This window comes from Somniosus microcephalus, chromosome 18, assembly GCF_052327205.1.
Source record: "Somniosus microcephalus isolate GS21.2 chromosome 18, FLI_Smic_1.0, whole genome shotgun sequence".
NCBI lineage: Eukaryota > Metazoa > Chordata > Chondrichthyes > Squaliformes > Somniosidae > Somniosus > Somniosus microcephalus.
Genome location: NC_141004.1, coordinates 40,831,744 through 40,853,314, shown reverse-complemented (window position 1 = coordinate 40,853,314; position 21,571 = coordinate 40,831,744). Strand labels below are relative to the sequence as shown.

The following is a 21,571-nucleotide window of genomic DNA, read 5'->3' as shown; positions in this document are numbered from 1 at the left end:
TTTCTGATATCCAGTATTTGCTGTTCTCTTTTCATCTCCAATGCAGCAAGCTAGATTAGCTCACTGAGCGAGTCCTGTATCAGAAGGACATTGGGGGTCATTTTTTGAGTTCATGTTACCGGCGTGGGTCCTTGCCTGCCATCACATATATTGGGAAAATGGGGGCACACTGCCCACGACTACCCAATATTCGTGGCCAGCAGGCAAGGCTCTGCACCAGTGGCATAAACTCAGGCCATAAATCATAACTTATCTTTATCTTTTCAGGTGCTGTGCAGTTCCAACATTTCCTGTGTTTCACGTTTAAAAATAAACCAAGCTACTGTTGTTTAAATCTCCCTTTTTATGATCATAAATCTCCTTCCTAACGTTTCCTAGATGTTGACAACCCTGGTAACTGAAGTGATGCTCTGATGCTGATGTACTCGAGTATTTGCTGCTGTCTCCCCCTCTTGCCCAGCACAGTCGCTGCAGCTCTTCCTGACATCTCAGGAGACCCGCCTTTTGATTTTTTCGATTGGTTGATAGCTCGTATCCGAGCCCGGTGCCTCCTTGTCTCAATGGGTGGATTGACTGTCAATCAGTTGAAAGGCTGTGGAGGGGGGTTTTCTTTTTCGCTGTGAAGCAGGGAAGACCAGAGGGGAGGTAAGAGAGGGTTGGGATGGGTGCACACTGTATGTTGCCGAGGATATCGGGGAAGGGGGTGGGCTGCGCGGGGGTTTATGAAGTGCAATGCCCTGGTGTTCATGTATAATCCCGCTGTGGCTGCAGCGACTTCCTGGTATTGGGAGTTGACCGCCTTCCGCAAAGGGGAACGCTGTAGAATCGCTAACCTGTTACATTGAGCAACCTGAGTGCAGTTTAATGAGGCCCTGAGAAGCTTCTGCTGTAGTGCTTCCCAGGACCAGCTCCAGCTCCTCTCCCGTCTCTGGTATCAATGCATTTGCTGATATTTTTTTTAGGCCTTCATTTTATTAGCAGGAGCAATCTTAACGGTTCAAAATAGAAAGAATTGTGTTTGTTTTTTTAAAACCTCATCAACTATGCCATGTATCTAAGTTGGTGGCAACATCAGATGCAAAGTAACAGCCAAACATCCTCAAGGACTTTCATGTGACAACCTCATTTGCTCAGGGACAGAGCTGTGTTGGTTTTCCATTACCAGGAACATTGCAGTAGAAACTTGTACCTGGAAGGAATGTGGGTTTTACTGGATTTATCTTCATGTAAGTTAGATCTTCAATAATGCATTTATGTTTTTCCCAAAAAAATCAAAGATTGTGGATTGTAGGAGCCTCCTTGAAATTATTGGAAGGACCCACCTCTTGTTAGTTGTTGATTTGTTTCTGTCATGTCCATGAAGCTCTGTGCAGAACTAGGCAAAGTTTGCTGCTGTGTTCAAGAATAGGAACAGGAGTAGGCCATTCAGCCCCTCGAGCCTTCACCGCCATTCAATGAGCTCATGGCTGATCTGCGACCTAACTCCATAGGAGTGGCGGGTGCCTGTGGCACATTTCTCTTAATACCTTTGGTTAACAGAAAGCTATCAATCTCCAATATAAAATTAACAATTGATCTAGCATCAATTGCCATTTGCGGACAAGAGTTCCAAACTTCTACCACCCTGTGTGTGTAGAAGTGTTTCCTAATTTCACTCCTGAAAGCTCTGGCTCTAATTTTTAGACTGTGCCCCCTAGTCCTAGAATCCCCAACCAGCAGAAATAGTTTCTCTCTATCCTTAATATGTTGAAAACTTTGATCAGATCACCCTTTAATTCTAGGCAATACAACCCTAATTTATGTAATCTCTCCTCATAACTTAACCCGTGAAGTCTGGGTATCATTTAGGTAAACCTACGCTGTACTCCCTCCAAGGCCAACATATCAAATCAGATCAATTTTATTTGCCATATGTATTACTACAATGGAATGTTTTTACTCCCCGATCACTTCCACAATAGGCTGTGGGAGCTCACAGAGACACGTCGCTATCTACAGCGCCATGTTCAGTAAAAGTCAATTCAATTGTGTCCAATGGCAGTGGGAACGCGATGTCCATCAACCCCTCCGTCTCCGTGGATGACTCTGCCCTGTTGCCGGCTCCACAATATGGTGTCCTCCTTCTCACGCTCACCTTCTGGCCTCAGGTCTCCATGCCCGGCTCTCCCTCCTTCCCCTCGAACTGCGAGCTTCCCGCACTGTCGCCGGTTCAATTTTGCAACGGCCCGGGGCCAGCCTCTCGCGCTCACGTCCGGCCTCCAATCGCCATGCCCGGCTCCCCCCCTCCTAGTCCGAAACAGAAATTCACGACGAGGAGCTGCCGGGCGACGGGCCGAAGCTGGTCTTCGTGGCTGCTGCTGCCACTTCCCGCTGCTGCGCTGCCTCCGCCCGACTCGCCGAACGCATCGCTCCGGCATCGGGAGCGGGCGGCGGGGGGTGCGGGCTGTCCGAAGCAGGAGAGCGCTTAGCTCCGAACCGCCTCGGTCGCCATCTTGAATCGAATCCTTCCTAAGGTGTGGTGCCCAGAACTGCTCACAGTACTCCAGGTGTGGTCTAACCAGGATTTGTACAGCTGCAGCATAACTTCTATCCCCTTGTACTTTAGTCTTCTAGATATAAAGGCCAGCATCCCATTAGCCTTTTTGATTATTTTCTGTACCTGTTCATGACATTTTAATTATCTATGTACCTGGAACCCCCAAGTCTCTTTGGACCTCCACTTTTTTTTAGCCTTTCACCATTTAGAATGTACCCTGTTCTATCCTTTTTAGGCCCAAAGTGGATGACCTCACATTTGCCTACATTGAAATCCATTTGCCACAGTTTTACCCCATTCACTTAATCTGTCGATGTCCCTTTGTAATTTTATGCTTCCATCTACACTGCCTACAATTCCACCTAGCTTTGTGTCATCGGCAAATGTGGATATATGACTTTCTATGCCATCATCTAAGTCGTAAATAAAAGGTACATGATGACGAACTGTGCTACGACTTGTACCTGGTGAGTTGGTGTGCTGAATATTTTGTAACTTATGGTCAGTACCATGGCTGTTCATCCACTGTTAACCAGGTAACATCATAACTACCAATTCTTTTCTCCTAAACTAATGACATCATTAACTTCACTTATCTGGCCAGACAGCTGGAATATTCCAAGGTTGCTGCATCACAAGCTGTGATGATCGTCCAGATAGATCTGGTTGGCATCATGCAACCTAATAGGTGCTCAGTCGGTTCCTATAGTTATAATTAGACTTGTAGAGCAAAAGAAATAACAGTTTTGAAGTGAGCTTTATGTAGTGGCTTTTCTGAAAAATACTAATATGGCCAATATTGAAAGTGGAGAGTATTCCAGTTGAGACCCTGTAGTGACAATATCTACTATATACTATTCACTAGATTGATTCTCGGGAGGAGAGATTGAGTAGAATGGGCCTTTATTCTCTGGAGTTTAGAAGAATGTGCGATGATCTCATTGAAATGTATAAAATTCATAAAGGGCTTGACAGGGTAGATGCTGAGAGACTGTTTCCCCTGGCTGGAGAGTCTAGAACTAGGGGTCATAGTCTCAGAATAAGGGGTCGGCCATTTAGAACTAAGTTGAGGAGAAATTTCTTCACTTGGAGGGTAGTGAATCTTTGGAATTCTCTACCCCAGAGGGCTGTGGATGCTCAGTCATTGAGTGTATTCAAGACTGAGATCGATAGATTTTTAGACACTAAGGGAATCCAGGGATATGGGGATAGGGTGGGAAAGTGGAGTTGATGTAGAAGATCAGCCACGATCTTAGTGAATGGCGGAGCAGGCTCAAGGGGCCATATGGCCCACAACTGCTCCTATTTCTTATGTTCTTATCTGGTAGTAGATATAGAAAACAAATTGCCTGTTATGACGGTGGTTCAAGTGGGCAAGTTTCACTAGTTCACCAGGTTAGTGAACTATGCTGGTACTTTGTAGGCTACATGAAAATAAACATGCCCAGACCAACATTTGGGATGGAAGGAAAGAATGCCATACTTGCTTGGTATATAGGTCATCAAAAGTTTTGGATTGAAGCAGGAAAGTAGTTGAGCTTTGATGAGAGGTTACATCAAAATGTAACCTTGTATTTCCAGCATTTTCTATTTTTATATCAGGAAAATACATATAGGATCTGTTGCTCTTTAAGCAATTATCTGTGCTATGATAGCCAACCCCTGATGTGCTCACTCAGAGAAAGCAGATAGTGTTTTTAAAACACAGATGTAAATAAAAACTGTGCTTCACCACCCTATTTCTACATAACCGTACCCCATGCTGGACCTTGGGTATGAATGAAGCCGGGTTAGCCACAACTACAGAGACTTGAGCATATAATCCAGGTTGATACTTCAGTGCAGTACCAAAGGAATGCTGCGCTATCAGAGGTACTGTCTTTGGAATGAGATTTTAGCCAAGGCCTCATGAAGCTAAAGCCAGAAAATGCTGGAAATGCACAGAACATGCAGAGAGACCTAGGGGTATATGTACACAAATAGTTGAAGGTGGCAGGGCAGGTTGAGAAAGCAGTTAAAAAAGCTTACAGGATCCTGGGCTTCATAAATAGAGGTATAGAGTACAAAAGCGTTGACGTTATGATGAACCTGTATAAAACACTGGTTCGGCCTCAACTGGAGTATTGTGTCCAATTCTTGGCACCACACTTTAGGAAGGATGTGAAGGCCTTGGGGAGGGTGCAGAAAAGATTTACAAGAATGATTCCAGGGATCAGAGACTTCAGTTACGTGGATAGACTGGAGAAGCTGGGGTTGTTCTCCTTAGAGCAGAGAAGGCTGAGAGGAGATTTGATAGAGGTGTTCAAAATCATGAGGGGTCTAAACAGAGTAGATAGAGAGAAACTGTTCCCATTGGCAGAAGGGTCGAGAACCAGAGGACACCGATTTAAGGTGATTGGCAGAAGAACCAAAGGTGACATGAGGAAAAACCTTTTTACTCAGCGAGTGGTTAGGATCTGGAATGCACTGCTTGAAAGGGTGGAGGAGGCAGACTCAATCACAGCTTTCAAAAGGGAGTTGGATAAGTACCTGAAGGAAAACAATTTGCAGGGCTACGGGGAAAGGGCGGGGGAGTGGGACTAGCTGAAGTGTTCTTGCAGAGAGCCCGCACGGGCTCGACAGGCCGAATGGCCTCCATCTGTGTTGTAACCATTCTATGATAACGTCAGTTAGCACCTTAAAGAAAAATGTAGGTTAATATTTTGGTTGTCAATTGTCAACAGAACTGGCACAGTTAGGCTGTCCATGTCATTCTGACGAGCAGTCCTACTCAAAAGGTCTATCCTTTTTGAGAAGTTGACTGACTTGCTGTGCTTTTCCAGCATTTGTGATGTTGTTGTAGGTGTATTGCATCTGGATGATTGCCAGGTGAGGGCCTACTGGGATAACCAGTTGATCCAGGAAGTGGTGTTCATTTGCTTCAGGTTTTTAGTCACTTTGGGGGAAAAATTCAATTGGTTGCGCCACCCGTTAGCGCCTTAAGAGGGCGCTAAGTGGGGTGCAAACCAACTAGCGCCCGGGCGCGGCACTGTCCACACCTCCCGCCAAATTCAGCGGGAGGTTAGTGGTGGCGCTAACCGGTAGCGCTGCGCTGCTGGCGATGATGTCATCGGTGTGTGCAGCGCCCCGCTCACGCCCCGGCCACGATCTTCGGGAGCGCCCCCTGATTTACCGCCGGACGCTATGTCCGACAGGGTCAGGGTGGCGTACCTGCGGCCGGGGAGGCGCAAATTAAAGGCGAGGTGCGGGGCGGCCATTTTTGTTGGCCGCCTGCCAGCACCTGCCTGCGCTCCCGTCCCCGGCCTCCTGAACCCCCCCCCCCCCCCCCCCGTGGAGTGCCGGCTGTGCTCCAAGAGCCCGGCACTTCTCTTGGGTGCCGGGCTCTTTTGCCTGCACTCCCGATCCCCGGGGGCCCAGCTGGGCCCCAGATCGTGCTGCACAAGGCCCCTCCCCTTTAAGAAGGGGAGGAAGGCCTGCAATACCGCAGCGCGACGCACGTAGCGCCACGATATTCACTCTCGGCGCCCCACGAGGGAGGTGGGGTGCCTCCAGTAGTGCCCTGCTTCCCTTTGGGGCAAAACCAACCAATTTCCGGCCCAGGGGCGCTAATTTTTAGCGCCCCGGCGAAGTTAACGCCCCAAAAGGGGCTATACTGAATTTCTTCCCCTTACTAAGTTAACAACCACAAAATAATTTAAGTTCATTAACGGTTAGAAATACTTTTCATACTGTCTCTAAAAACAGTTTGTAAAATTTATATCTCCTGCTCTCTATAGACAAGTTTATTTACCTGTCCAGGACTTCAACCATGAAAATTGTTAAGACTGTTAATGGTACTGACCAATAAAGGGCAACCATATTGCTTTAAGATATCACTTTGTCTTTTGATGATTTTGCAGCATTTCCGTTACCAAAATGTAGCAAGGTTCCTTTATATTTTATTCAGAGAAGCCTGTGTATATAGTTTTGATATCTTTCCTTTTTAAAGTATTCCGTATTCATAATTTGCAGAATGTACTTTTTTTTTCTTGCAGTTTCTCCTTACTTTCATGAATACTGGTAATTACTGCAGTTGTATAGGAACAAGGTTTAACCAGAAATAGCACTTTCCAGGCCATTTCAATGCCTCTGTCTAATGCAAGAATATTATGCCTGAGGGCTCTGGACTGCTAATAGCTGGAATTTTTGAATTCTACTACTCTATGCTGGGTTGTTCATTGGGTTGCCTAATACACTGGCCTGGATTTTGAGATAAAAATAATGGTGAGGCTATCGACATCATCGTTATTAAAGAGTAAATTGGACAGCAACTTCTGGCGACTGCATAAACGTGGAAATCGAGAAGTTGCTGTCCGAGTTGCCCACTCCTCCAGAAGCTTCGCCATACCAGTATCTCACCGAGAGACTCAGCATTCAAATACATGAAGGGCATGAAGTTGCTCTACTTGTGTGATATATATCCACTGAACATGCCAGAAAAAGTTAGGGCTTGTCCATTCCCATGTAAGTAATTTTTTAACGGCGTGCTAAGTCTTGATTACTGCCGCACAACCTCTGTGGCACTGAAAATTAACTTTTACAAGTGTGGAGTCTCATTCCTTCAGATTTTAATTATTGTTGAAATTTTTTTAAAAAAAAGTAATTTTTAAACTTTTTCTTTCTCTCCTTTTATCTCTCTCTCTCTCTCTTTACCCATCTTGCTTTTCCTCTTTATTTTGTTTTCTGTACGTGATTTGACATTGAATTAATTATTCTAACTTACACTTCCTGGTTCAGACTCTGAGGGCTGGATTTTACTCAGAGACGTGTTGGGGGCGGTTCTGCTGGGTTCCGAGTTCTAGTCCCGCCCCCAGTGACGTCCGATGCACAGACGCTATTTTCCCCTGATTGGCCTTGTTAAGCCCGCCCTGCAGGCTTGCTGTCCAATTAAGGGAAAGCCGGTGTCAGATGACGTCAGTTGATGACGCTTCATCTGCCAGTTTTCTTAAAGGCGCATGAACCATAACTTTTAGACAGACGATTTGACAGTGTTTGACAGCATTGAGGTGCTGTCAAACACTGACAATCACTGTACACAGGTGAGCCCTTGCAGTCAGGCTCTCCAGTGACACTCTCCTTAGGATGAAACAGATGGCAGCTGCAGGTGAGAGTACAGAAGCGATCTGTCACTTCTCCCATTTGAGGTGAGGCCACACAAACACTTCAAAACTTGTCACCTACAGAAAAATCTAAACACATTAAAAATGACATTCCCAACATTTCCTTACCTCTGAAGCTCACCAGTGTCCCATTGCATTCTTCACACTACTTCTGCAGCTGTCATCTATACACCAACATGACAGCAGACCCACATCATGCCTCACTTATCCTGGCGGGGTTTCCCGACGTCAGGAAGCCTGCAGCAGCAGTCTAAAAATTGGAAAAAGCCTCTTAACTACCTGTTAACAGGCAGTTAAGCGGCTATACTCCTCTTCCCGCCGCTAGGAGTTGGGTCCCTGCGCAAATTGGGGACCCGACTTCTGGGAAGATTGGTTGGGAGCAGGTTCGGGACCCAGCCCTGTGTGTCTCAGTAATGATTCTTCAGTCTGATTGGCTAAGGAGATACACAGTTGCTGGCCCTGTTCACACAGGTCCCAGATTCCCTGTAGAGAGAGCCGCGCTAAAATGGATTTCTAATCACTAAGTTCCAGTGCAAAAGCCTATAGAAAGTCTGTGGGTAAGTGTAATGAACGGCTGGCGCCATTCGTTCGCTACTGACCACAAAATACAGGCCAGTGTGTTTACTATTGTAAACACAGCTATTGTGCAAAAGCGTATATGCCACAATAAGAGATTTTCAGTAAATATGTGCTGCTACTGGTCGCTATCTAGAGCAAGCCTGTCCCTTGAGGTAAATTTGATTTTTTTTCTTTTAATCTCCTACCTCAGATAGTTTCAAGTTTTCTTTTGTTCATTTGTACTCTTAAAGTGAGGCTTAAAGAAAGGCCATTTCTTAGGCAATCTCCTTGTGGTTTGATGAAATTTGAGCAATGTTGTTTGACAAGACTTCCGGAAGTTGTGTAGCTTGTTCCAGTAAACCCTTGCAAGGTGTTGATGACGCAGACAACAATAACTGTGCAGAGCAATATTGTCATTGAAGTCCTACCAACTACAGCAGTAACTTGCCTTTTATATTGCACCTTAAAGAAAGACTTGCATTTATATAGCGCCTTTCACAACCACCAGACGTCTCAAAGCGCTTTACAGCCAATGAAGTACTTTTGAAGTGGAGCCACTGTTGCAATGTGGGAAACGCGGCAGCCAATTTGCGCACAGCAAGGTCCCACAAACATCAATGTGATAATGACCAGATAATCTGTTTTTGTTATGTTGGTTGAGGGATAAGTATTGGACAGGACACCGGGGATAACTCCCCTACTCCTCTTCAAAATAGTGCCATGGGATCTTTTACATCCACCTGAGAGAGCAGACGGGGCCTCAGTTTAACGTCTCATCTGAAAGACAGCACCGCCGACAGTGCAGCACTCCCTCAGCACAGTACTGGAGTGTCAGCCTAGCTTTATGTGCTCAAGTCCCTGGTGTGGGACTTGAACCCACAACCTTCTGACTCAGAGGCAAGTGTGCTACCCACTGAGCCACAGCTGACACACAACGTAGCATAAAGTCCCAAAGCGTAATCAAAAAAGTGTGGGTGCTGAACCAAAGAAGGAGATATTAGCAGGGGTAACCAGAAGCTTGGTCATAGGTGGGTTTTAAGTGCAAGAACTACACAGCTGAAGACATAGCTACCAGTGATGGTGCAAAGGCCGGAGCCAGATGAAGAGTGTTCAGCGGGTAGGGTTTTAGGACTGAAGGAAGTTAGAGGTAGGGAAGGGTGAGGCCATGAAGGGATTTAAACATGAGGATGAGGATTTTAAATTTGAGGCGTTATGGGCTGGGATCCAATGCAGGTGAACAAGGACAGGGGTGATGGGTGAGCAGGACTTGGTGCAGGATCAATTAAAGGCAGCAGTGTTTTGAATGCCACACTTAATTATTCAGTGATAGCACTCTCGCCTCTGTCAGAAAGTTGTGGGTCAAGTCCCACTCCAGAGACTTGAGCACATGTCTGGGCTGACACTCAGTGCAGCACTCCCTCCGTACTGCACTAGTCGGAGGTGCCGTCTTTCAGATGAGATGAGATGTGAAACTGACGCCAGACTGCCGTCCTCGGGTGGACATAACCGATTGTATGGTGCTATTCGAAGAAGAGCAGGGGAGTTTTCCCGGTGTCCTGACCAACATTTATCCCTCAACCAACATCACTAAAACAGATTTATTGATCAAGTAGCTATTTTGTGTAGCATAACATTGATTGTATTTATCATTTATCGCATTGCTGTTTGTGGGACCTTGCTGTGTGCAAATTGTCTGTCATGTTTACCTACATTACAATGGTGACTACACTTCCAAAGCACTTAATTGGATGTCCTGAGGTCATGAAAGGTGCTATGTAAATACAGGTTCTTTGTTTCTTGCTTCCTTTTACTTGTTTTCTCCTCTTCAGTTGTTAGATTTTTGGGAGCTGTCTCAGCTTTTGTGTTGTTGGTCAGATTTTGCTAGTTTTCTAGGTTGCCATGTATGCCATTGAGTTCCAGATCCTAAGTGAAGACTCAGTGGAGGGCTGCGGCCCAAGATGTTTATGTGATAAGGTTAGGAGGGCCAGCTAAGCTGTGGAACCTTCCACTTTGTGTGAAATCTGAGCCCACCTAACACTATTTGCTTGTGATTTAACAATTATGCACTGTAACATTTGCATATTGATTTATCATTGGCCCGCAGGCATCTGTAAGGAATACCTATTATATTCACGTGATCACATGCTGAGTTGTCATTGGCCTGCAGGCATCTGTAAGGACTGCTATTGTTTAGAAGACCCAGGGGGTCCAGACTCCATCTTGTCCACACGGTGCTGGATGATTGAGAAAGCTTACAGACCTGATGCTTCATTAAAAGAGTTTCAACTGTAATACTCCGTTGTCCTGCAATTTATTATTTTTGTACAAAGTGTGCAAAACAAGACATGGTGTCAGAACAGGGATTTGAAATGGACATCATTGGAGCTCCCTTACCTCGAATGAATTGGGAATCCTTGAACTTATAGAGAATGGTGCAAGTTCAAGCAACACGTGGAATTAATGTTTTCGGGTCCACTGAAAAGCAAAGGGCAGGAAGAATGATGTAGCTACCTACTCCTGTGGATCGAAGAAAAAGGGAGAGACATTTTTAACACATGGTCTCTCACCACGGATGAAGCAAAGGTACTGAAAGGTTATTTTGACCGTTTTGAAGCATATGTGATGCCCAAGACAAATACGATATTCGCTAGGTACAAGTTTCAGGAGAAAGTACAAGGAGCTAGTGAGTCGTTTGAACAGTTCGTGACTTGAGTTAAAACTGCTGGTAAAAGACTGTGTATATGCAGATAAAGATGAGATGGTCAGAGAACGTATCGTGTTTGGAATACATTCAGCTACAGTGAGAGAGAAACTTTTGAATGTTGGGTCCGGGCTAACGCTGGACAAAGCTATAGACATAGCTAGATTGCACAAGATAGCCCAAGCACAGTTGAAAACCATAACCAGCGCCACGAGCAGTTCACGTGAACAGACAGTGCACGCAGTTAATAGATACACACCAAAGAACACTGCCCGGAGAGCGTGTTTCAGAACAGAAAGAAAAGCGAGAGTTCTAAAAATGGGCGACTCAGACATAAAACGCTTCAAAAACTGTGGAGATTGTGGAAACAACTGGCATGGAGAAAAGGAGTACTGCCCTGCCAAAGGAAGGCAATGTACTAAATGTGGTAAACGGAACCACTTTGCTAAAGTTTGCAGGACTGTTTTTTAGAAAAGCAGTACACACAGTGAGTGACAGCCAAATGCAGAGGAACTGTTTATTGATTCTGTGTCTCAGGAAAAAACAGATTTCAGAGACTGAGCAAGCTTTTGCCGATATTGAGCTAGGAAAACAAGGCAAAGTGCTTAAGTTTAAACTAGACACTGGATCTCGGGTTAATGTAATTCCTCTGAGTGAGTATCACAGCTTGAAGGATGAGTGTGAGCTACAGCCCACCTCACGCAGACTGACCAGCTATGGGGGTGAGCAGCTCATTGTAAAAGGCACATGTGTGATGAAATGCAAGTACAAAGAAAGCGACATGATGTTGGACTTTTACATTATTGACACTCAAGCACCTCCAGTGCTAGGTCTAAAGGCATGTTTAGACATGGACCTCATCAAGCTAGTACTATCATTGACAGCACCAGTTGAGAAGCAGACAGTAATGGAGGAGTTTGCTGATGTTTTCAAAGGAATCGGACTATTCCCAGGTGAATGCACTATTCACCTTGACCCAGCAGCAACCCCTGTGGTTTGCCCACCGAGAAGGATACCCCTTGCTCTATGTAGTCGCCTGAAGGAGGAGCTGCAGAGCATGGAGAATACAGAAATCATCGTCCGGGAAACAACCGACAGAGTGGGTCAACGCGTTAGTAGTGGTTGAGAAACCACGTACAGGCAAGCTCAGAGTCTGTCTCGACCGCAGGGGTCGGTGCTGGGTCCCCAACTCTTTACAATCTATATTAACGATTTGGAGGAGGGGACCGAGTGTAACATATCAAAGTTTGCAGATGATACTAAGATGGGAGGGAAAGTAGTGAGTGAGGAGGACATAAAAAACCTGCAAGGGGACATAGACAGGCTAAGTAAGTGGGCAGAGATTTGGCAGATGGAATACAATACTGGAAAGTGTGAGGTTATGCACTTTGGCAGGAAAAATCGTAGAGCAAGTTATTATCTTAATGGCAAGAAACTGGAAAGTACTGAAGTACAAAGGGATCTGGGGGTCCTGGTGCACGAAACTCAAAAGGTTAGTATGCAGGTGCAGCAAGTGATTAAGAAGGCCAATGGAATGTTGGCTTTCATTGCTAGGGGGATAGAATATAAAAATAGGGATGTATTGCTTCAGTTGTACAAGGTATTGGTGAGACCGCACCTGGAATACTGCATACAGTTTTGGTGTCCATACTTAAGAAAAGACATACTTGCTCTCGAGTCAGTACAAAGAAGGTTCACTCGGTTAATCCCGGGGTTGAGGGGATGGACATACGAGGAGAGGTTGAGTAGATTGGGACTCTACTCATTGGAGTTCAGAAGAATGAGAGGCGATCTTATTGAAACATATAAGATTGTGAAGGGGTTGGATCGGGTGGATGCGGGGAGGATGTTCCCGATGGGTGAAACTAGAACTAGGGGGCATAGTCTTAGAATAAGGGGCTGCTCTTTCAAAACTGATGAGGAGGAACTACTTCACTGAGGGTGGTAGGTCTATGGAATATGCTGCCCCAAAAAGCTGTAGAAGCAACATAATTACATAAATTTAAAACAGAAATAGACCGTTTCCTAGAAGTAAAGGGAATTAAGGGTTACGGGGTGCGGGCAGGAATTTGGACACGAGTCTAGGTTCAGATCGGACATGGCCCTGTGGGTAGTGGAGCGGGCCCAGGGGCCGTGTAGCCTGATCCTGCTCCTATTTCGTGTGTCTAATTCTGTTCGATTCAGGAGATGGTTCTGTGATAGTAGATTGGCGGTTAGGATCAGATCAGCCATGATCTTATTAAATGGCGGAGCAGGCTCGAGGGGCCAATTGGCCTACTCCTGCTCCTATTTCTTATGTTCTTATGACCCCAGAGATTTGAACAAGGCTATCCAACGCCCTCACTACCCTCTACCAACGCTAGATGACATCACACCCAAGCTAGTGGGAGCACGTTACTTCAGTGTAATGGATGCATGATCAGGATACTGGCATATCAAGCTCACGGAAGAGTCATCTAAGCTAACAACGTTCAACAAACCATTTCGACGCTACTGATTTCTGCGTTTACCATTTGGTCTTATCTCGGCTCAGGATGAATTCCAGCGGAAGATCGACGAAACCTATGAAGGCCTTGACGGAGTAGTCACAATCGTAGATGACATCCTCATCTATGGCAGGAATAGAGAGGAACATGACAGGAACCTCCGTGCGATGCTACAAAGATCACGGGAGAAAGGTATCCGGCTCAACCCTGAGAAAAGCATAATCGGATCCACCGAGATCAGTTATTTCGGGCATCGCCTCTCAACTGATGGCATTAAGCCAGATCCAGAGAAAATCTCCGCCATCAAGAAGATGGAGCCGCCAAAGAACCGTGCAGAGCTAGAGACAGTACTAGGCGTGGTTAACTACTTAGCCAAGTTTGCCCCGAGCGCCTCCGAAATCAACGCACCCATGCGTCAGTTGCTCAAACAATCCAATGAGTTCTTGTGGGACAAACAACATGACAGCATTTCAGAAAATGAAAGACCTAATCACTAGAGAACCAGGACCAGTTCTTGCCTACTTCGACCCCAACAAAGAGCTCAGACTACAAGTGGACGCTTCAAAGTACGGACTAGGCGCAGTATTACTGCAAGAAGGAAAGCCCATCGGCTACGCTTCCAGATCTCTGACAGTGAAATCAACTATGCTCAAATCGAGAAAGAGCTATATGCAATTCTGTTTGGATGTAAGCGTTTCCACCAATACGTCTGGCCGACAAGTCATTGTGGAATCCGACCACACGCCCCTCGAGTCAATCATGAGGAAACCACTAGCCGCAGCCCCACCAAGGCTACAGAGAATGATCCTTCAGCTACAGAAGTACGACTTCACAATCATTCACCGTCCAGGCAAAGACATTCATGTCGCAGACATGCTCTCCAGAAAGTCTCTTAGCTACCAGGACAACAGCCTTAGTGAAGGCATGGATGTGCAGGTGCACATGGTGTACAACAGCTTACCTGTGAGTGACTCAAAACTGAAGGAGATCCGAGCAGCAACAGAGAAAGATGCACAACTCACACTGCTGAGCAAAGTCATACATGAAGGATGGCCTGAGGAAAGGAGGAAATGCCCTCGGAGCATATCTGAATTCTGGAACCACAGAGACGAACTGTCACAAATCAACGGAGTCATCTTCAAAGGGGAAAAATCATCATTCCTACCAGTCTCGGAGAAGAGATGTTGACAAAAATTCATGCTGGACATATGGGCATGGAAAAATGCAAACAAAGAGCACGTGACATTATGTTTTGGTCCGGAATGTGCAAACACATTGAGGACATTGTCGGAAAATGTTCCATTTGTCTAGAACGCCGCCCATCAAATGTCAAAGAGCCCATGATACCTCACCGTATCCCAGACAGGCCCTGGCAGGTCGCGGCAACGGATCTGTTCACATGGAACAACGAGGACTGCATAGTGACTGTTGATTACTACAGCAGATTTTTTTAATTGGACAAGCTTCACAGCACCACATCTGCAGCTGTGATCCACAAACTAAAGGCAGCCTTTGCCAGGCATGGCATTGTAGAGACTTTAGTCTCCGACAATGGCCCCCAATATAAATCAAAAGAGTTTGAGTCGTTTGCCAAGGCATGGGATTTCACACATGTCACATCAAGCCCACATTACCCTCAAAGTAATGGCCTTGCTGAAAGAACTGTCCAGATTGCAAAAACACTCATGGACAAAGCCAAAGCGGACAAAAGAGACCCCGACATCAGTCTCCTTGAGTACCGCAACACTCCGGTTGACAACTTCAAGTCACCAGCACAGCTGTTGATGAGCCGCAGACTTCGCTCAATCCTTCCAAGCACCAACCAGCAGCTGCAGCCAGAGGTCGTCAGCTGCAAGCAAGTGCATGCAAAACGTGTACAGAGACAGCAACACCAAAAGAGATACTATGACAGGTCAGCTAGACTACTGCCACCGCTGCACAATGGAGAATCCATCAGAATCCAGGAGCATGACTACTGGAAGCCAGCAGTCATCATCCAGCCAGCCGACACTGAGCGATCGTATCACGTCCGCACCCCAGAAAGACAGGTGTACCGCCGCAATCGCAGGCACCTCCTGAACACCCAAGGAACAACACCGTCATTCCGACGAGAGGATCAGTTCAACAGAGTGTGATGAACCGAGCAATACACAAAACACATCATACTTACCTGAACCTGAATTGTTGACCGATTCAGGAGCATGCTCAGTTCCATACCACACAAGGTCAGGACGAGAGGTCAAGCCTAGAGTTATCCTTGACTTGTGAACGGTCAAAGGGTGTAGGTGGATCACTGCCCTAAAAAAAAAAACTGTACATCGTTATTGAAACGTTGAGATGTTTTCAGTGCTAGTTAAATGTGAGTTTACTTATATGTTGATGCTACTGAGAACATTATGTAGAAGAAAGGTTCAAAAGTAATGCATAACATTTTTCTTTTAAAAGAAAGGGGATGTAACATTTGCATAGTGATTTATCATTGACCCGCAGGCATCTGTAAGGAATACCTATTATATTCACGTGATCACATGCTGAGTTGTCATTGGCCTGCAGGCATCTGTAAGGACTGCTATTGTTTAGAAGACCCAGGGGGTCCAGACGCCATCTTGTCCACACGGTGCTGGATGATTGAGAAAGCTTACAGACCTGATGCTTCATTAAAATAGTTTAAACTGTAATACTCCGTTGTCCTGCAATTTATTATTTTTGTACAAAGTGTGCAAAACAAGACATGCACCAAATGCTGCCAGTTTTCACACGGAATGCACTGGATCACTTTTTATGGATCAAGTAACCATTTTGTGTGGCATCACATTGAATGTCTTTGTCCATTCAGTGGCGCAATTAAATATCCTTATTAAAGTTCAGCATCAGCAGTTTGACAAAGGCTTTTAACACCCTCGATTGGAGTGGTCAGGTGATAGTTTCTCAGTGCAGCTCCGTGCTGCAACACGGAATGGGAGAGATACAGCTTTACATGCACTATTCCCATGTACAGGCAGATATTGAAGGACTTCTCCGATTCGGTTGCTAAGAGACTCTCCCACTTGAATGGTGTTCATGGGGCCTGTAAGTGAGCTGTGAGAACAATGCTTCATTTATAGAAGCAAAAATAAAGCCAATCTAATTATGTTGAAAATATTTATGTACATTCCATACCATGAGCAACAGCCAAATATCAAAATAATGCTAGTTTACAACATTTTGGTAACTGCTGTGTTTGTCACTAGAATTTGTCCTCTTTTATTGATCTGTTCATTTCTGTTTGTGATCTCTTCTACCCCCGCCTGCCCATTTGTTGAAGGTTTGTAGATGGAGACCTTAATTTGCAAGCAAATGAAAGAGCATCTTCATAGCAAAGTAACTTTTGCATTTAAAACCATGCAGAGGCCTGTGCCCGATCTGAGATGCGTAGGCTCCAGCTGGTAGTTCCAGGTCTTGAGCTACAGTCCTTAAAGGGGCCGCTGGATGCTGCTTAAAAAGGCCCAAAAATTTGGAAGATTTTTAGTAATTTTTAGAGTTTGGAGGAGCACATCCCCCTGATTGGCCCACACCTGGATTTACCTCTGGGCCGCAATGTGGGCCAAAATTTGTACGGTCCTGACAGGCGAGATGTGTCAGGGCGCCTGATTGGTGCTTGCAGCTCGCCTGATTTATTCTGATGAGGCCCGAGCATGACCATTTTTTGTTTCCAGATTTTTAAAAATCTTTCCAACTGCCTTGGTGGGATTTGAACTTGCATTCTTATTCCAGGATTACTAGTCCAGTAACATCACCAGTATGCTGTCATACGTGTTATTTTTGTATTGCTGCCTCCTGAGCAGCCAGTGACCTGGACACCAGAAAGTTACTGGCATCCAGATAAATGGAAGGGTGCTGGTGGGGTCCACAGGGATGTGCAGGTCTGGGTCTTAGCCTCGAATGCTCTACACACCTACATGCAGGGACAATGAAATTGATTCTCTTATAAAGGGGACCAATCTCCAACACTGGCACCATTTCAGGTGGTAACCCCCGACGACTTCCACAAACGGCCTTATCTTCCTTGCCACTCCCACCTAGTGGGTGCCCTCGGAAATTATTAAAATTAACTGACCCTGACCTGATTCTTTGGCGGGTCATGAGAGGAGGTATTGGGACTCTTCCTCTGCTGCACTTAAGGTATTGGAGCAAGATTGAGGAATTTGACCTCCAGTTTATCATGAAAAAACTCACCCCTAGGGCCCTTACAACCTCAAATCAAATTACCTGTCTCTAGCCCTCCACTCAACCTGACTTCTCTAGCACAGTCGATCTACTTAACTGTGTTGTCATTGTCACCTCTTTGTTTTTGTTCCACCACCACTGTTCTATTGATGTAGCTCGTATCTTTGCTCCTTCAAGTCTGAGGGACGTAAACTCGAGCATACCTGGCACACAACTGACCAAGCCATGCATCGCCAGATTGGGCTTGAACATATCAAGTTCACTGACCTCAGCTGAAACTTCCCACTATTCCAGGATCAACCTGGAGACCAAGGATAACCCCAGGCTATTCATCCACCTCGTTAAACTCCCCCCTCCCCTGCACAATCACCTGAAGTATCAAGTGCAAGGAATTTATGGATTTCTCCATCACCAAGACTGATACCATCCATGCAGCTGCCTCTTCTGTGTTCTCCCCTTCCCCATGCTTCTAAGCCCCAATGTTCTGGTCTCCCATCCATTCAAGCCCTGAACCCCATGTCTTTGCAATTCCTTCCCTATCTGTCCTCCTGCCTTCCGGTTCATCTTATTTTGAGGCTCACCTCTGGCTTCTTCCATCTCCTTCCCACTCAACTCCTAATCACCAAGCACTCCTTCCTGGCCCCATACTAGCTGATCATCCCTCCTGCGTCGGCGGGAAACCTGAGCGGCAGAGCGGGGTATAAAAGTCCCCAGAGACCAGGTAAGGCCTCACAGCGTCGGCGGGAAACCTGAGCGGCAGAGCAGGGTATAAAAGGCCCCAGAGACCAGTCTCTGAACTCAGAGGGAAGGAGAGAAGTAAAAAGTAATCCAAGTGTGACGTCACCAGAAAGCGGGTAAGTGATTGATTGGTTGGTGAGTATTTCTCCCTTTTAAGCTTAAATCTCTTTGGTTTATAGTTTCTAAGGTGTGATATACACCATCTAGAATTGGGGCAGAGGATATTTAAGAATAATATTAATAAATTTAATTAATTACATAGAATGGGAGATCAGGCGATGTGTTGCTGCTGCAATATGTGGGAGCTGGTGAACACCATTGATGCTCATGGTGATCACATTTGCAGTAAGTGTTGGCTGCTCGAGGAACTCCGGCTCCGTGTTGAAGAGCTGGAGACCGAGCTTCAAACACTGAGACACATCAGGGAGGGGGAGAGTTACCTGGACTCTGTGTATCACGAGGTAGTCACACCAATTAGATTAATTCAGATGTAGTCCGTGGCCAGGGTCAGGATGGTGTGACTAGAAGTGAGGCAGGTACGGGGATCCAGGAGGTAGTGTTGGAGGAGCCGCAGCCCTTGCACTTGTCCAACAGGTTCGAGGCTCTTACTCCCTGTGGGGACAGGAGCAGGGACTGCAGGGAGGATGAGCAACCTGGCCACAGCACCGTGGAGCAGGGGGCCATTCAAGTGGGGGGAGTTAAAAGAAATGTTGTAGTGGTAGGGGATAGTATCATTAGGGGGATAGATAGAGTTCTTTGCAGCCGAGAGCGAGAGTCCCAAAGGCTGTGTTGCCTGCCCGGTGCCAGGGTTAAGGACATCTCGTCTGGACTGGAGAGAAACTTGGAGGGGGAGGATCCAGTTGTCGTGGTCCATGTTGGTACCAACGACATAGATAGGACAAGGAAGGAGGTTCTGCTGAGGGAGTTTGAGCAGCTAGGGGCCAAATTAAAAAGCAGAACCACAAGGGTAATAATCTCTGGATTATTACCTGAGCCACGAGCGAATTTGGCTAGGACAAATAAAATTGGAGAGTTAAATGCGTGGCTCAAAGACTAGTGTGGGAGAAATGGGTTTTGCTTCCTGGGACACTGGCACCAGTACTGGGGCAGGAGGGAGCTGTTCCGTTGGGACGGGCTTCACTTGGCCAGTGCTGGGACTAGAGTCCTGGCGGATCATATAACTAGGGCTGTAGAGAGGGCTTTAAACTAACTAGTGGGGGGGAGGTTCCTAGAGAGCAAATAATAAAAATGACAACAGAGAAGGTAATAGACTTAGGTAGCAGTGGGGAAATTAAAAACCAGAGCGTGTCAGGAAGGGGCAGAAGGTATGGAGTAAAAGGTAAAGTAATAAAAAGGGCAAAAGCAGGAACTAAGTGTCACAAAACATCTTTGAAAGTTCTCTATCTGAATGCACGTAGCATTCGTAACAAAATAGACGAGTTAATGGCACAAATAACTACATATGGGTATGATCTTGTGGCCATTACAGAAACATGGCTGCAGGGTGACAATGCCTGGGAATTAAACATACCAGGTTATTTAACGATCAGGAAGGACAGGCAGGAAGGAAGGGGAGGTGGGGTGGCTATGTTAATAAAGGAAGGAATCACTAATACAGAGAAATGATATTGGGTCAAAAGATCAGGATAATGAAACCGTTTGGGTGGAGGTAAGGAATAATAAGGGGAAAAAAACACTAGTGGGCGTAGTCTATAGGCCTCCGAACAGTGGCAACTCTGTTGGACGGAGTATCAATCAGGAAATAGTTGAGGCTTGTAATAAGGGAACATCTATAATTATGGGGGATTTCAACTATCATATTAATTGGACAAATCAAATTGGGCAGAGCAGCCTTGAGGATGAGTCCATTGAGTGTATTAGGGATGGGTTTCTTGAGCAGTATGTAACTGAACCGACCAGGGGGCAAGCAACCTTAGATCTGGTCCTGTGTAACGAGACGGGATTAATTAAAAATGTCCTAGTAAAGGATCCCCTTGGAATGAGTGACCATAACATGGTTGAATTCCATATTCAATTAGAGGGTGAGAAGGTTGGATCTCAAACAAGCGTGCTAAGCTTGAATAAAGGAGACTATGAAGGTATGAGAGCGGAATTGAGTAGAGTGGATTGGGCAAATAGATTAAAGGGTAAGATGATACATGATCAGTGGTGTACATTCAAGGAGTTATTTTACAACTTCCAAAAAATATATATTCCACTGAGAAGAAAAGGGTGTAAAAGAAAAGGCAGCCATCCGTGGCTAAGTAAAGAAATTAAGGATAGTATTCGACTAAAAACAAGGGCATATAAGGTAGCCAAATCTAGTGGGAGGATAGAGGATTGGGAAAACTAAAAGACAGCAAAAAATAACAAAAAAGATTGATTAAGAAAGGGAAGATAGATTATGAAAGTAAATTAGCAAAAAATATAAAAACAGATAGTAAGGGTTTTTATAGTTATATAAAAAGAAAAAGGGTGGCTAAAGTAAATGTTGGTCCCTTAGAGGATGAGACCGGGAAATTAATGGTGGGAAATATGGAGATGGCAAAAACACTGAATGAATATTTTACATCAGTCTTTACAGTAGAAGACACTAAGAATATCCCAACACTGGACAAACAGGGGGCTACTAAAGGGGGGGGAGGAGCTAAACATGATCAAAATCACTAAGGAAGTGGTACTCGGTAAAATAATGGGACTCGAGGCGGATAAATCACCTGGACCTGATGGCTTACATCCTAGGGTCTTGAGGGAAGTGGCGGTAGGGATTGTGGATGCATTGGTAATAATTTTCCAAAACTCCCTGGACTCGGCAAAGGTCCCGGCAGACTGGAAAACTGCTAATGTAGCACCCTTATTTAAAAAGGGCAGTAGACAGAAGGCTGGAAACTATAGACCGGTTAGCCTAACGTCTGTTGTAGATAAAATTTTGGAGTCCATTATTAAGGAGACAGTAACAGGACATTTGGATAATCATAATTTAATAGGACAAAGTCAGCATGGTTTTATGAAGGGGAAGTCATGTTTGACAAATTTGCTGGAGTTCTTTGAGGAAGTAACGTATAGGGTGGATAAAGGGGAACCAGTGGACGTAGTGTATTTAGACTTCCAAAAGGCATTTGACAAGGTGCCACACAAAAGATTATTGCTTAAGATAAAAAATCACGGGATTGGGGGTAATATTCTG

At 45.5% G+C, this 21,571-nt stretch overlaps 1 protein-coding gene across 2 annotated transcripts in view; it reads left to right on the top strand.

The window, feature by feature from the left end:
- The first annotated feature begins 545 nt into the window (after window positions 1-545).
- smim29 (small integral membrane protein 29) overlaps window positions 546-21,571 on the top strand; it is a 33,967-nt gene continuing 12,941 nt past the window's right edge. The window contains exon 1 of one of the 2 annotated variants that reach the window (XM_086011390.1): window positions 546-645. The gene's annotated coding sequence lies outside the window, so the exon portion shown is untranslated. Of the gene's footprint in view, window positions 646-715; window positions 1,227-21,571 lie in introns of those variants that run through there. The other variant, XM_086011391.1, reaches the window with a different exon arrangement.